The 13,572-nt window shown below is 43.1% G+C and overlaps 1 pseudogene; it reads right to left on the reverse strand.

The window, feature by feature from the left end:
• Window positions 1–13,572, reverse strand: part of LOC136615971 (zinc finger protein 208-like) — a 123,962-nt pseudogene that overhangs the window by 21,865 nt on the left and 88,525 nt on the right.

Raw genomic sequence — 13,572 nt, forward strand, 5'->3', positions numbered from 1 at the left:
ACTGAGATGCAATCTCCCTCCCAGGACACAGGTACGAGCATCTCCCACCCTGTACCCATCCCTTCACCTGCATTGTCCTCCATTGCATCCACCAATGTGTCCCAGTGCAACGTTCAGCACAAGCACAAATATGCAGCCACCCACCCGCATGCACAATCGCTAAACGTGCATATCTCCAAACTGCTGAGCCTGGAGATGCTGCCATATAGGCTGGTAGAAACTGAGGCTTTCCGCAACCTCATGGCGGCGGCCGTCCCTCGCTACTCGGTCCCCAGTCACCACTATTTTTCCCGGTGCGCCGTCCCCGCCCTACACCAGCACGTGTCGTGGAATATCAACCATGCCCTCAACAACGCGGTTACTGGGAAAGTCCACTTAACTGCCGACACATGGACAAGTGCTGGCGGGCAGGGACACTACATCTCTCTAACAGCACATTGGGTTAACCTGGTGGAGGCTGGGACTGAGTCTGACCCTGGGTTCGCTGACGTGCTACCCACACCGAGGATTGCAGGTCTTACCTCGTTCATGGTTTCTCCAGCTTATTATGCTGCCTCTTCCAACCACTCCCCCTCCTCCTCCTCCACTTCTCAATTACCATCTGTGAGCACATCGCCTTCAGTCGGTAGCTCGAGGCAATGCAGCACTGCTGTGGGGAAGCGTCAACAGGCTGTGCTGAAACTCCTGAGCTTAGGTGACAAGAGGCACACTGCCCAAGAGCTGTTACTGGGTTTGACGGAGCAAACAGATCTGTGGCTTTCACCGCTGAACCTCCAACCAGGCATGGTCGTGTGTGACAATGGGCGTAACCTGGTGGCAGCTCTGCAGCTTGGCAGACTAACACACGTGCCATGCCTGGCCCACGTGTTCAATCTGGTGGTTCAGCGCTTTCTTAAAAACTACCCCAATTTGTCTGAGCTGCTCAGCAAGGTGCGTCGCGTGTGCGCACATTTTAGAAAGTCCACCACAGATGCTGCCACCCTCAGGACACTGCAACATCACTTCCAGCTGCCAGTTCGCCGACTGTTGTGCGACGTGCCCACATGCTGGAATTCAACTTTGCACATGTTGGCCAGGGTTTACGAGCAGCGTAGGGCCATTGTAGAATACCAGCTGCAACATCCCCGTCGGAGTGGTAGTCAGCCTCTGCACTTCTTCACAGAGGAGTGGGCATGGATATTTGACATCTGTCAGGTGTTAGGAAACTTTGAGGAGTCAACACAAATGGTGAGCGGCAATGCCGCCATTATCAGCATAACCGTACCGCTGCTTTGCCTGCTGAGAAGGTCACTGCTAAGCATTAAGGCCGACGCTTTGCGGATAGAACAGGAGATGGGGGATGACAATACGTCGCTTGATAGCCAGACCACCTTCAGGTCTGTTTCTCAGCGCGTATTGGAGAAGGAGGAAGAGGAGGAGGAGGAGGAGGGGGAAGATACTGCTGCCCACACTGCAGAGGGTACCCATGCTACTTCCTTCACATCTGTTCAGCGTGTATGGGCTGAAGAGGAGGAGACAGAGAGTCCTCCTCCTAGTGAGCACAGTGATGTGTTGCGTATTGGGACTCTGGCACACATGGCTGACTTCATGTTAAGCTGCCTTTCCTGTGACCCTTGCATTAGAAGCATTCTGGCCAACACGGATTACTGGGTGTTCACCCTTCTCGACCCACGGTATAAGGAGAACCTTTCCACTCTCATTCCTGAAGAGGAAAGGAGTACGAGAGTGATGCAATACCACAAGGCCCTGGTGGAAAAGCTGATACTAAACTTTCCATCTGACAATGCTAGCAGTAGAGGAGGTAGTTCAGTTGGCCAACTAGCAGGGGAGATGAGGGGAACAAGCAGCATGTCCAGCGCAGGCAGGGGAACACTCTCCAAGGCCTTTGCCAGTTTTATGGCACCCCAGCAAGACTGTGTCACCACTCCCCAGTCTAGGCTTAGTAGGAGGGAACAGTGTAAAGAGATGGTGAGGGAGTACATAGCCGACCGTACCAACGTCCTCCATGATCCCTCTGCTCCATACAACTATTGGGTGTCAAAGCTGGACACGTGGCACGAACTTGCGCTGTACGCCTTAGAGGTGCTGGCCTGCCCTGCCGCTAGCGTCTTATCAGAGAGGGTGTTTAGTGCTGCTGGGGGGATTATTACAGATAAGCGTACCCGCCTGTCAACTGACAGCGCTGACAGGCTTACACTTATTAAGATGAACAAAGCCTGGATTTCCCCTGACTTCTCAACTCCATCAGTGGAAAGCAGCTTAACATAAAGTATCTTCTAGCTGGAACTGGAGAACAATGCACCCTCTATCTCCCCAAAAAAGGGTAGAAGTAGCTTGGTCTATCCTTCTTTGATCTTCCTCCTCCTCCTCCTCTTCCTCCTCAACCAGCATATCAACATGCTGAACAGACAATTCTTCAGAGGGCCAAAATGCTCTGTAAAAACTAATTATTTGGAGGGCTGCCTCCAGGCTCTGTCAAAACAATTTTTTCTAAAGGCCGCCTCCAGGTTCTGGCCCCCAATTTTGAAGAGATTCGCCACTAGAGTTCAGCAAACGTGCTGTTTCCAGCTTCAGACTCTACCCACAGAGTCCATAAATGTATCCCAGCGCAGTGTCTAGCTATCTGACACCGAGTGGTTTGGCCACTCGAATTTCTTCATAGTACATGCTGTCTAGTGGAGCTGTGTGTGTCATGTGTGTGGGGGTCAGGATGGATATAGTCGAGATGTGTATGATGTGTGTGGGGGTCAAGATGGATGTAGTGGAACTGTGTGTGTGATGTGTGTGAGGGTCAAAATGGATGTAGTGGAGCTGTGTAGCTGTGTGTGATGTCTGGGGATCAGGATGGATGCAGCAGTGCTGTGTGTGTGATGTCGGGATCAAGATGGATGTAGCAGAACTGTGTGTGTGATGTCTGGGGATCAGGATGGATGTAGTGGATTTGAGTGTGTGCGATGTGTGGGGGTTTGGATGGATGTCCGGCCGGCGCTGCAGTGACCTTGTCGGAACCCAAGGAGGAGAGCAGAGGAGCAGTACATGCGGTACGAGGTATGCACCATGTAGTTAATGTAATCTTGTATGTTTAGGTGATATACGTTATACCAGCTGTACAAATAATTACATACAGGACATATCTACCTTACATCAACATCACTATATACAGGGGAGGTATATCTCCTGTATATAGTGATATGGACCATGCTGGGGTGACCTGGGTATCTTATGTATATAATTATATATGTGTAGGTTGTATGCAATGCGAGTGTCTGCAGCGTGCACTCGCGAGTAGATAACGTGTGATTCACACTAAACGTCATCTACTTGCAAGAACACTCTGGACGGGATCCCCACATGTGCAGGAATGCTGGATGGGATCCAGGAAATAAAGGGGGGGAAAAATGCAGTGATGAGCCACGCCCCCGACACACCCTCTTTTTTTTAACCATGGCTGGTATTTTTTCATGACAAAGGTGGCAACCCTACCTGCACTCTGAGTAAACAAATATTTTAGGGGTACACCTATACTCTAGGTATACAAATCTTTCAGGGGTTCTTCTCTACTCTTGGTACACAAATTTTTCAGGGGTTCGCCTATACTTTTGGTAAACAAATGTTTCAGGGGTTCACCTATAATATTGGTACACAAATGTTTCAGGGGTTCACTGACTCTCTTGGTAAGCAAATCTTTCAGGGGTTCACCTATACTCTTGGTAATCAAATACCCTGCACTCTCGCTCAAAAAATCTTTCATGTTCTCATCTACAATCTTGGTAAAAAAAATTAGTTAAAATGGGTTGTTTTCTTCATTAAAAATGTAGACGTACTGGACTCTGAGTCCCCCCCTATGTTGGCGTTTGTGGCTAATGAAATGCTATGACGGAGGTGGCATGGGACGGCACCTACAATCATACATTAATTTGTCTGTGATTTGTCAGCTATGAAGCACAATTTTAAAAGGGTCACATGGTGTACGGAAACGTATCTTTGGCCACTAATTTCTTTACAGTTCATGCTGTCTTTCCCTGGGGCACTGGTAACAAGCCCCTTTGGGGAGAGGCAGGGGCTGAGATAGGCGGTAGTGTGCTTGTCGGCGGATCCCCTCCTGAATCCCATTAAGCAAGTACGAGCTGTCGCTACAAAAATCTTTCAGGTTTTTACCTGCACCCTTGGTAAATAAATCTTTCAGGGGTTCAACTGCACTCTTAATAAACAAATCTTTCAAGGGTTCACCTATACTCTTAGTAAACAAATCTTTCAGGGGTTCACCTGCACTCTGGGTAAAAAAATATTTTGTTTTAGAATGGGTTGTTGAATTGTGGAAATGTGTAGATGTACTGGCATCTAAGTCCCCTTTATGCCCACGTTTGTGGCTCATGAAATTTTGTGATGGAGGTGGCATGAGATTGGAATTATGATAATATGTTAATTTATCAGCAATTCTCATCAGCATTGTGGGCTATTGTCCACAATTTCAAAGGGGGTCGCTGCCAGGCCCTGCCAACCCTCTGCAGTGTGTGTCTCCTGTTCCTCCTCATCCAATACGCACTTATAAATAGACATGAGGCTGGTGTGGCTATCAAGCCGTGTGGCACGAGGACAGCTGAACGCTGCGCTGGGAAAAATTTCAGTACGCTGTGGACTACTGAGTAGGCAAAGGGGTGCGCCTTGCCCTGTCTGGGGCAAGATGTGACCAGGCGTTCTTCAATAATCTATTGGCATCTCAATGTCCGTTAATCAAAGCTACTGTAAATGTGTCTCAACAGAGAATGGAGTCGTAGGTAGACCTTTCAGGTCTGTCACTCCTTCAGTTAATTCCTGAATTTGAGACGTCAATGAAAATACCCGAACCTGTTAAACAATTTTTCTCTCTCCAGACATCCGCTGTCGTGAGAGCACTGGAAAGCCACCATGCACATTAGCTAAAAGGGGTGGGTTTGGCCAATTAAAATCTGATGTGTATGGCCAGACTAAGACTGCCATAATAGTAACAGAAGCTCGTGCTTCATATCTAAATAAAATTGCATAATGTCTTGCTTATACAAACAGCATATAAATGCAAGTTTCTTAGTGCGCATTTTGAGCAAAACATGTGGGGCCATTTTCCACGACCAGGTGAATCTTAGTCAATGAGTTCCTAGCTCTAAAGGCACTCTAGCTCTGACGGCAGCCACTTATGTCATGAACGCTATTCACTAATCTGTCCAAGCTGCTTTAGTGGGAGTATATAGCCAGGTGTCTAGCTTTCCCATTCAATTGAGGGCTTTTTGCCTAAAAGAAAGGTCTTCATATGTACAAACCCATCTAATAAGGGTGGATTGGCACTATGGTGGTTGCAATACATAGAGGGATTTTTTTTTTTGCTGCATCTTCGACAGGAACCCCTAAAAAGTTGCAAGTTGGTGTAAAAAGGAGATTGTTAAACGTTCAGCTCAATCACATAACATTAGAACCTGTCTCATAAACCTTAAAGTATTCTAAAACAGCCGTTTTTCTTTAAAAAAAAAACAAAACACAACAGGGTTTTTTTTAACAAAAAAATTTGAATGGTTTATCCTAGGATTGTGTTATTTTTTAGTTTTGTAGAGAGTGTACCTGGCTTCAATTTTTACTTCCACAATTTGTTTCACTCCCCACTGTGTCCTGTGATTTCCCCCTAAGCGGTGTCATTGGCTAAAGTAGCCCGTGATGTACTGTTTAAAAGCTGCTTGTAAACTTTAAGGCAGAAGGAAGACCCACAGCAGTTATGCTGTACACTGCAGGGAACTGGGAAAGGTGAGTATAAACTGGTTTGCTATTTAAACATATGGGGAGCCTGTTTGCATTACATTTAAATAATTGGGACAACCCGTTAAAGCATTAAATCTAAGCAGGTAGATGAAGAAATGGAGGAAGAAAGAAATATTAAGTAAACTATCATGATCATTTAGATCACATGGAATATTGCTCTACGATTTTACAGCTGTAGGTTGATGATTAGAGATGAGCGAATCTACTCGGTTTGGGTGTTTTTGAACTCGAGCACCGCTTTTTCTGAGTAACTGACTACTCGGACGAAAAGATTCGGGGGGCGCCGGGGGTAAGTGGGGGGTTGCAGAGGGGAGTGGGGGAGGAGAGAGCGAGAGAGAGAGCTCCCCCCTGTTCCCCACTGCTACCCCCGCTCCACCACGCCGCCCCCCAATCTTTTCATCCGAGTAGTGAGATACTCGGAAAAAGCGGTGCTCGAGTTCAAAAACACCCGAACCGAGTAGATTCGCTCATCTCTATTGATGATATAAAATAGGAAATTGAAGGCAGGCTATAAAAACAAAACTGTTTATGGATTAAAGGGGTTTTCCAGGCAAAAATACTATTGATGACCTATCCTCAGCTTGTTTTGAACCTCTTCCTATTCTGCAGTAGTTTATTCGTTTTTTTTTTATCACTGCCTTTCCAGGGCCATAACCTTTTATTTTTCCGTTGACTTAGATTAAATAGTCCCCTAAACATTATTTTTTTGTCTGCAGTAAAAAGCCCTCATACACCTATCATGTAGTGTACCGAAAAACTGAATTGTGTAAATGTTTTGTTGTTTAATGTAATAGCTCAAACTTTTAAAGACATGGCTGTAGCAATTACACTTTTGTAAATCATTTTTATATATGATAAACGGGAAAATAGGGATTCTTGATTCTTAAAATTTTTTTTATTTTGTTAAACGTGAGAATGCGATCACCTGATCATTTATGCAAAGCAGTGTAATATTTCTGTATGGCATTGTATAGTGCCATCAGCACTAGCCTATTACACCCCAAGTGCTAATATAGCAGAAATGGAAGCCTTCACTAAGCCCCGGCTTCCATCACCTTTGACAGAGTGCAATAAGTTGACACAATACACTAAAATAAAATGGAAAGGGGGTGATTTTTTTATTTTTTAATTTCCTTTTTCTATAGATTTCTAAATATATACTATACTAGTACAAACAAGTAAAATATACATTTATCCTGCACTGTGATCTTTGTAAATAATATGCAAAGTCAAAAAATGGAACAAAAAAAGTTGCAAGTATCCAAATATTATACCACTGAATACTGTAGCTCACCCCACAACAAAGAAGCACACAACAATGGAAAAATAAAAACAGTGCTTCAAATTTGGCAGCAGAGACAAAAAATTTTTAAATTAAAGATTATTTATATTCTGCACAGTACTTTTTGGTATTGCTGTAATTGAACTGACTTGCAGAATGAAGTTTATATTATGTTTGCTACTCAGTAAATGCTGTAAAAATGAAGCACCCAAAAAACTGAATTTCTCTTACATTCTGCTCAAAAAAGTTTTAAAAAAGTTTTCAATACATTTCTCACATTCCAGAAAAAATATTGTTTTTCTCTATGTGAGTTCTGATGAGCTTTCAAAATTTCCTCGTAAAACAGTTTATACATGATAAAGATCAAAATAGCTTCTTCCCTAAGTGATTTCTCTGATGCTCCCTACATTTTTCATTAGTGGCAAAACATTTCCCACATTCTCTCCTGTGTGAATTCTCTGATGTTTAACAAGATTTGACTTAACTGTAAAATTCTTTCCACATTCTGAACATGAATATGGTTTCTCCCCTGTGTGAATCCTCTGATGCTGAACAAGATATGATTTATCTTTAAAACTCTTTCCACATTCTGAACATGAATATGGCTTCTCCCCTGTGTGAGTCCTTTGATGTTTAACAAGATGTGACTTAATTGTAAAACTCTTCCCACATTCTGAACATGAATACCGCTTCTCCCCTGTGTGAATCCTCTGATGTTTAACAAGATCTGACTTGCGTGTAAAACTCTTTCCACATTCTGAACATGTGTATGGCTTCTCACCTGTGTGAACCCTCTGATGTTTAACAAGATATGACTTAGCTGTAAAACCCTTCCCACATTCTGAACATGGATATGGCTTTTCTCCTGTGTGAGTCCTCTGATGTTTAACAAGATCTGACTTATTTGTAAAACTCTTCCAACATTCTGAACACGAATACGGCTTCTCCTCTGCGTGAATCCTCTGATGTTTAACAAGATCTGACTTTCGTGTACAACCTTTCCCACATTCTGAACATGTGTACGGCTTTTCTCCTGTGTGAATTTTCTGATGTGAGGCAATATTTGATTTTGATGTAAACCATTTACCACATTCTGAACATGAATAACACCTCTCTTCTGTATGAATTCTCTGATGTGTAATAAGATTTGATTTGGCTTTAAAACATTTACCACATTCTGAACATGAAAAACACTTATTTCCTATATGGATTCTCTGATGTGTAATAAGATTTGATTTGTATGTAAAGCATTTTCCACATTGTGAACATGAAAATGGTTTTTCTCCTGTGTGAATTCTCTCATGATTAAGAAGGTCCGATTTGTACTGAAAACATTTCCCACATTCTGAGCATGAAAATGGCTTCTCTCTTGCGTGACTTTTTTTGCGTTTAATAATATTTGATTTACTTGTAAAATTTTTCTCACATTCTGAATTTAAAAATGTTGTTTGCTCTTCTAAATGTATTGTTAGATGATTTTTGAGTTCTGAACATGGAAATTGCTTCTTCTCTGTGTGACTTCTCTCCTGTATAATGCAATTTGCTTTATTAGTCAAACATTTCCCATATTCTGAACAGGAAAATGGGTTCTTATCTAAACTGTGATTTCCTTGCTGTACATGAAGGGTAGTGAGCTTTTCTTCTGAAGAGTGCTGCCTAATTTCTTCTACTGTATAATTAGGTGATAACATGGATTTTCTCTCAGATTTCTCACAAGGATTATCTGTTAGGAATAAAATGGATTGAATTATATATTTTTATCTTCAAATCACAAAGTAGACAAACTTATAATATGTATCCATGTGCTGTGCGAGGCAAGTTGTGCCCGGGTGCCACCCTGCATTGTCTATATAAATAAAACCTCAGGCTTTCTTCACACGAGTGTATATCAGCCGCATTTTTACGCCCCACCGATATACGTGACCATCTGAGGCATTGGTTTCCAATGCATTCATCCACACTGGCGAATATACGAAGTATAAAAATGTCATGACATAAAAAATTGATCATACGCGACCAAAATATGCGCCGCCGAGTTTACGGCGGGGAAAAAATTGTTCAGGTTTTATCTTTTGACGGATATACATCGGCGACTACCATAGACTCCTAAGGGAACTGGGGAAAAAAGGGGAGGCATTTTAGCAGCGTCCAACACTGCGAAAAGCTTACAGGCATCTCAATTTAGGCATTATAAGTCATTCTGATGATTTAGGGTGAGCGAGGGTTTTCCAGGATGCAACATATTTTTTCCCTAAATACATTATACCCGGTCATGTGAATGGAACGAGAAAACGTTAATTAACTATGGACGTGATCATGGAAATTTGCCCATTCACTCGATTTTACGGTGCTTGCGGGCTACCATAAACAAGCATATGCTAGTATGAAAGAGCTCTAACGCTGGAAATGCTTTAGATTTTTGATGCAGTTTGAGCAGTGCTTTGTGATTACAATGTTGATTCTTTGAAGCAGCGACAGCAGAGTAAATGCTTGCTGATGTATATATTATACTGAGACATGGATACATCCATTGGTTCACAGTGACAACAAGAATATTGCAAGTGAAAATGTCATTGAGTAAAACAGGATTTCTTTGGGCCCCTTCACACTAATATCGGCTGAGGGCTTTCCACAGCGGAAAACTCACAGCAAATATGTTTTAAATCCGCAGTGGCCAAATCTGTACCTGAATGATGAGCATTTGGCCACATTTTTTATTGCAGAAATGCTCCAGGATTTAACCCTTGTATTTCATAAGTTGAATTCCACAGTATAAATCCACAGCATAAACAGACATGCTGCGGAGATATAATCGGCAGTGTTTTACAACAAATACACACAAATCTTTGGTATAGTGTCAATACCTTGAACACAAGACGTAGAAGGAGGGGGGGCCTTATTATAATAAATTATGGTAAACTTGACAAAAAATTACAGTTATAGTGAAAGGTCACCGGGAAGGACGGACAGTGTTATCTTAACCACGGGATTTAAAAACACAGCCAATGCTCGAAAAACTAACATTAATTAGACTCAAAATAGGAAATTGGTTTCATAAGGAAACTACATGCTGACTGCAGGATTTCTACTTTAAATTAAAGGTAATATGAAGGCAACAAATTAATAAATGAGTTTATATAAAGGCTTTATGGTTATATAGAGTTATATTAACAGTGATATATATGTATACTTTATAATATGTTAAAATTTCTTAAACAAGTTGGTTCTTTACTGGGACCTGGAGACAAGAAGGCCTTGATACAAACATGTCTATCTCCATTTTGGATCTCTACTTCTGCTGTTTAATTATTTTATTCGTTTTTAAAAAACAATATAGTGGCATGTAACATAAAACCACCAAGGTATTCCTGGAACACACAACATAAAAGGATATAACAAAAAGATAAAAGAAAAGGTAAGACATTAGTAAGAAGAGCCTCATTAACAAATTAGGTGGTCTGGGAACCCAAACAGGCTCCACATCCAGTGAGTAAAGGAAACAATGACACTTACAAGGTGAAGGATAGAACATGTCTGGTGTTCGCAACCAGATGCAAAAAAAGAGCACAGAACAAAGCCAGATTGGATCTTTACTTTTCTTGATAAAGCTTTCTGAGTCAAAGCCAGTACTTCCTTATACTTCCCTTTTTTTAATCCTCTCCTGGTTTTGGCGCAAAAGCTGGCACAAGACACACACGTGTGATTTCAGGCTTTTGAAGATTTGTCTGAAGGTGGTTTCAAAAGTTCCAATATGATGCATTTAAACTGATCAGTTTCTATGAGCGGCGCTACATTACTAGGACTATCCATGCTGTAATCAGTCAGGTAGGTAACACAGTTTAACATAGGAGTCAACATGCACAAAGATTGGAGCCTCAGTGTGAACAGACTCCTCACCTCAAGGGCTTGCACTGGCTCACCAGGGAATCTTCAGTTGGCCCATGCCTTGCATTAGCACAGTACACTAAGGAACGTAACGTGAGAGCTGTAGCCATAACAGGTTCCTAGATAATATGTGTTTTTTTTGGCATTTTATCATCACACTTTAATTCCTCCCATGTGAATAAAACCTTAATTCTGATCCCGACCATTTAATCCCTCAGAGCCTGCAGTCAATAAGGACCATTATGCCTCTTCAACAAGTATTATTTCCATGTAGCTTTAGCGTGGGCCCAGGAATCAATTCCAATTGTGTGCCCAAGTCACCCCAATCCAACCCTATCACCTCATGACCATTGACCACTAAGCCCATCTACGGCACCTACTCGAGTGTAAGAAGGCTGGTCACCAGTGCCTAAAAGAATCCTTCTCACCATTAACTTGTGACTATTAGACACACAAACCTTTCAGGATGTTTTTCTGATAAAAAGTGCATCAAAGTCTGAAAATATGCTGGCTGTGTATATATGTTTTTATTTGTACAACATAATATATATCCTGTATGTATCTCCTTACCTTGTGATATAAGAGGCTGGTGGTTCTCCATAATGATGTTGTTGTATTGATCATTGTATCCTTCTAAATACTCCCACTCCTCCATGGAGAAATAGACAGCGACATCCTGACACCTTATAGGAACCTGACAAAACAATGATACCGTCATTACCCAGACTCCTCTAGTGCTGTTACTGTATAATTACCCAGCATTCCCAGCAGTGTCACCTCTCCAGTTAGCAGCTCAGTGATCTTGTTGTTGAGTTCTAGGATCTTCTGCTCATGTATCGGTAAGTGAGGAGGAGCCTCTGTGATGGGGCTCTGGCTCCTGCTCCATCCTCCTGACTCATGGAGATGGCTGTTGGGAGTCGTACGGTCACCTGATGTCTTCTTCACTATTGTGTAATCCTGTGTATGGAGAGAGACATGTAGAGGACTGAACCCAGTATTCATCCATTAGTAGAAAGTGAGCGATTGCGATCTCACTGTACAGAGCTCCGGTAAGACCACATCTGGAATACTGTGTTCAGAGACTTCATGTGCAGAAAAGTATTGTTAAAATAGAACAAGTCTAAAGATGGTTAAGAATTAGAGATGAGCGAGCGTACTCGTCCGAGCTTGATACTCGTTCGAGTATTAGCATGTTCGAGATGCTCGTTATTCGAAACGAGCACCACGCGATGTTCGAGTTACTTTCACTTTCATCTCTGAGACGTTAGCGCGCTTTTCTGGCCAATAGAAGGACAGGGAAGGCATTACAACTCCCCCCTGCGACGTTCAAGCCCTATACCACCCCCCTGCAGTGAGTGGCTGGCGAGATCAGGTGTCACCCGAGTATATAAATCGGCCCCTCCCGCGGCTCGCCACAGATGCATTCTGACAGTGATCAGGGAAAGTGCTGCTGATGCCGGAGCTGCTATAGGGAGAGTGTTAGGATTGATTTTAGGCTTCAAGAACCCCAAGGGTCCTTCTTAGGGCCACATCTGACCGTGTGCAGTACTGTTGAGGCTGCTTTTTGCAGTGTTGCACATTTTTTTTGTATATCAGCCGTGCAGAGCATTGCATCCTGCAGTAATTTTACATAGTCCAGGGCCAGTAGTGGTGAGGCAGGGACAGTGAAAGACATATACAGTCTATATAGGCAGTGGGCTTTTCCCAAAAAATTTGGTAAAAAAAATCTATTTGGGCTGCCTGTGACCGTCCTCAGTGTACTGCGTCTCTGCTGGGGGTAGTTGTCCTAATTCATACGCAGCCAGCTAAGTGTTACAGCAGGCTTGCGCAAAATTCTTTCCTGGCTCTGCGTTGCCTCTTACATCACTGCTGTATTCCTGTCCAGAGTGAAACAGTCTGCAGTAATTTTACATAGTCCAGGGCCAGTAGTGGTGAGGCAGGGACAGTGAAAGACATATACAGTCTATATAGGCAGTGGGCTTTTCCAAAAAAATTTGGGAAAAAAAATCTATTTGGGCTGCCTGTGACCGTCCTCAGTGTACTGCGTCTCTGCTGGGGGTAGTTGCCTTAATTCATACGCAGCTAGCTAAGTGTTACAGCAGGCTTGCGCAAAATTCTTTTCTAGCTCTGCGTTGCCTCTTACATCACCGCTGTATTCCTGTCCAGAGTGAAACAGTCTGCAGTAATTTTACATAGTCCAGGGCCAGTAGTGGTGAGGCAGGGACAGTGAAAGACATATACAGTCTATATGGGCAGTGGGCTTTTCCAAAAAAATTTGGGAAAAAAATCCTATTTGGGCTGCCTGTGACCGTCCTCAGTGTACTGCGTCTCTGCTGGGGGTAGTTGTCCTAATTCATACGCAGCCAGCTAAGTGTTACAGCAGGCTTGCGCAAAATTCTTTCCTGGCTCAGCTGTGCATTCCGTAAGCGAAGTCAGCCTCCAACCACAGGCCAATAAGCGGCACATTTAATTACAGCGTTCTGTTTCTGCACTACTGGTAATACACCATGCTGAGGGGTAGGGGTAGGCCTAGAGGACGTGGACGTGGACACGGGCAAGGACGCGGAGGCCCAAGTCAGGGTGTGGGCACAGGCCGAGCTCCTGATCCAGGTGTATCG

The sequence above is a fragment of the Eleutherodactylus coqui genome, chromosome 1, assembly GCF_035609145.1.
Source record: "Eleutherodactylus coqui strain aEleCoq1 chromosome 1, aEleCoq1.hap1, whole genome shotgun sequence".
In the NCBI taxonomy this organism is placed as follows: Eukaryota; Metazoa; Chordata; class Amphibia; order Anura; family Eleutherodactylidae; genus Eleutherodactylus; species Eleutherodactylus coqui.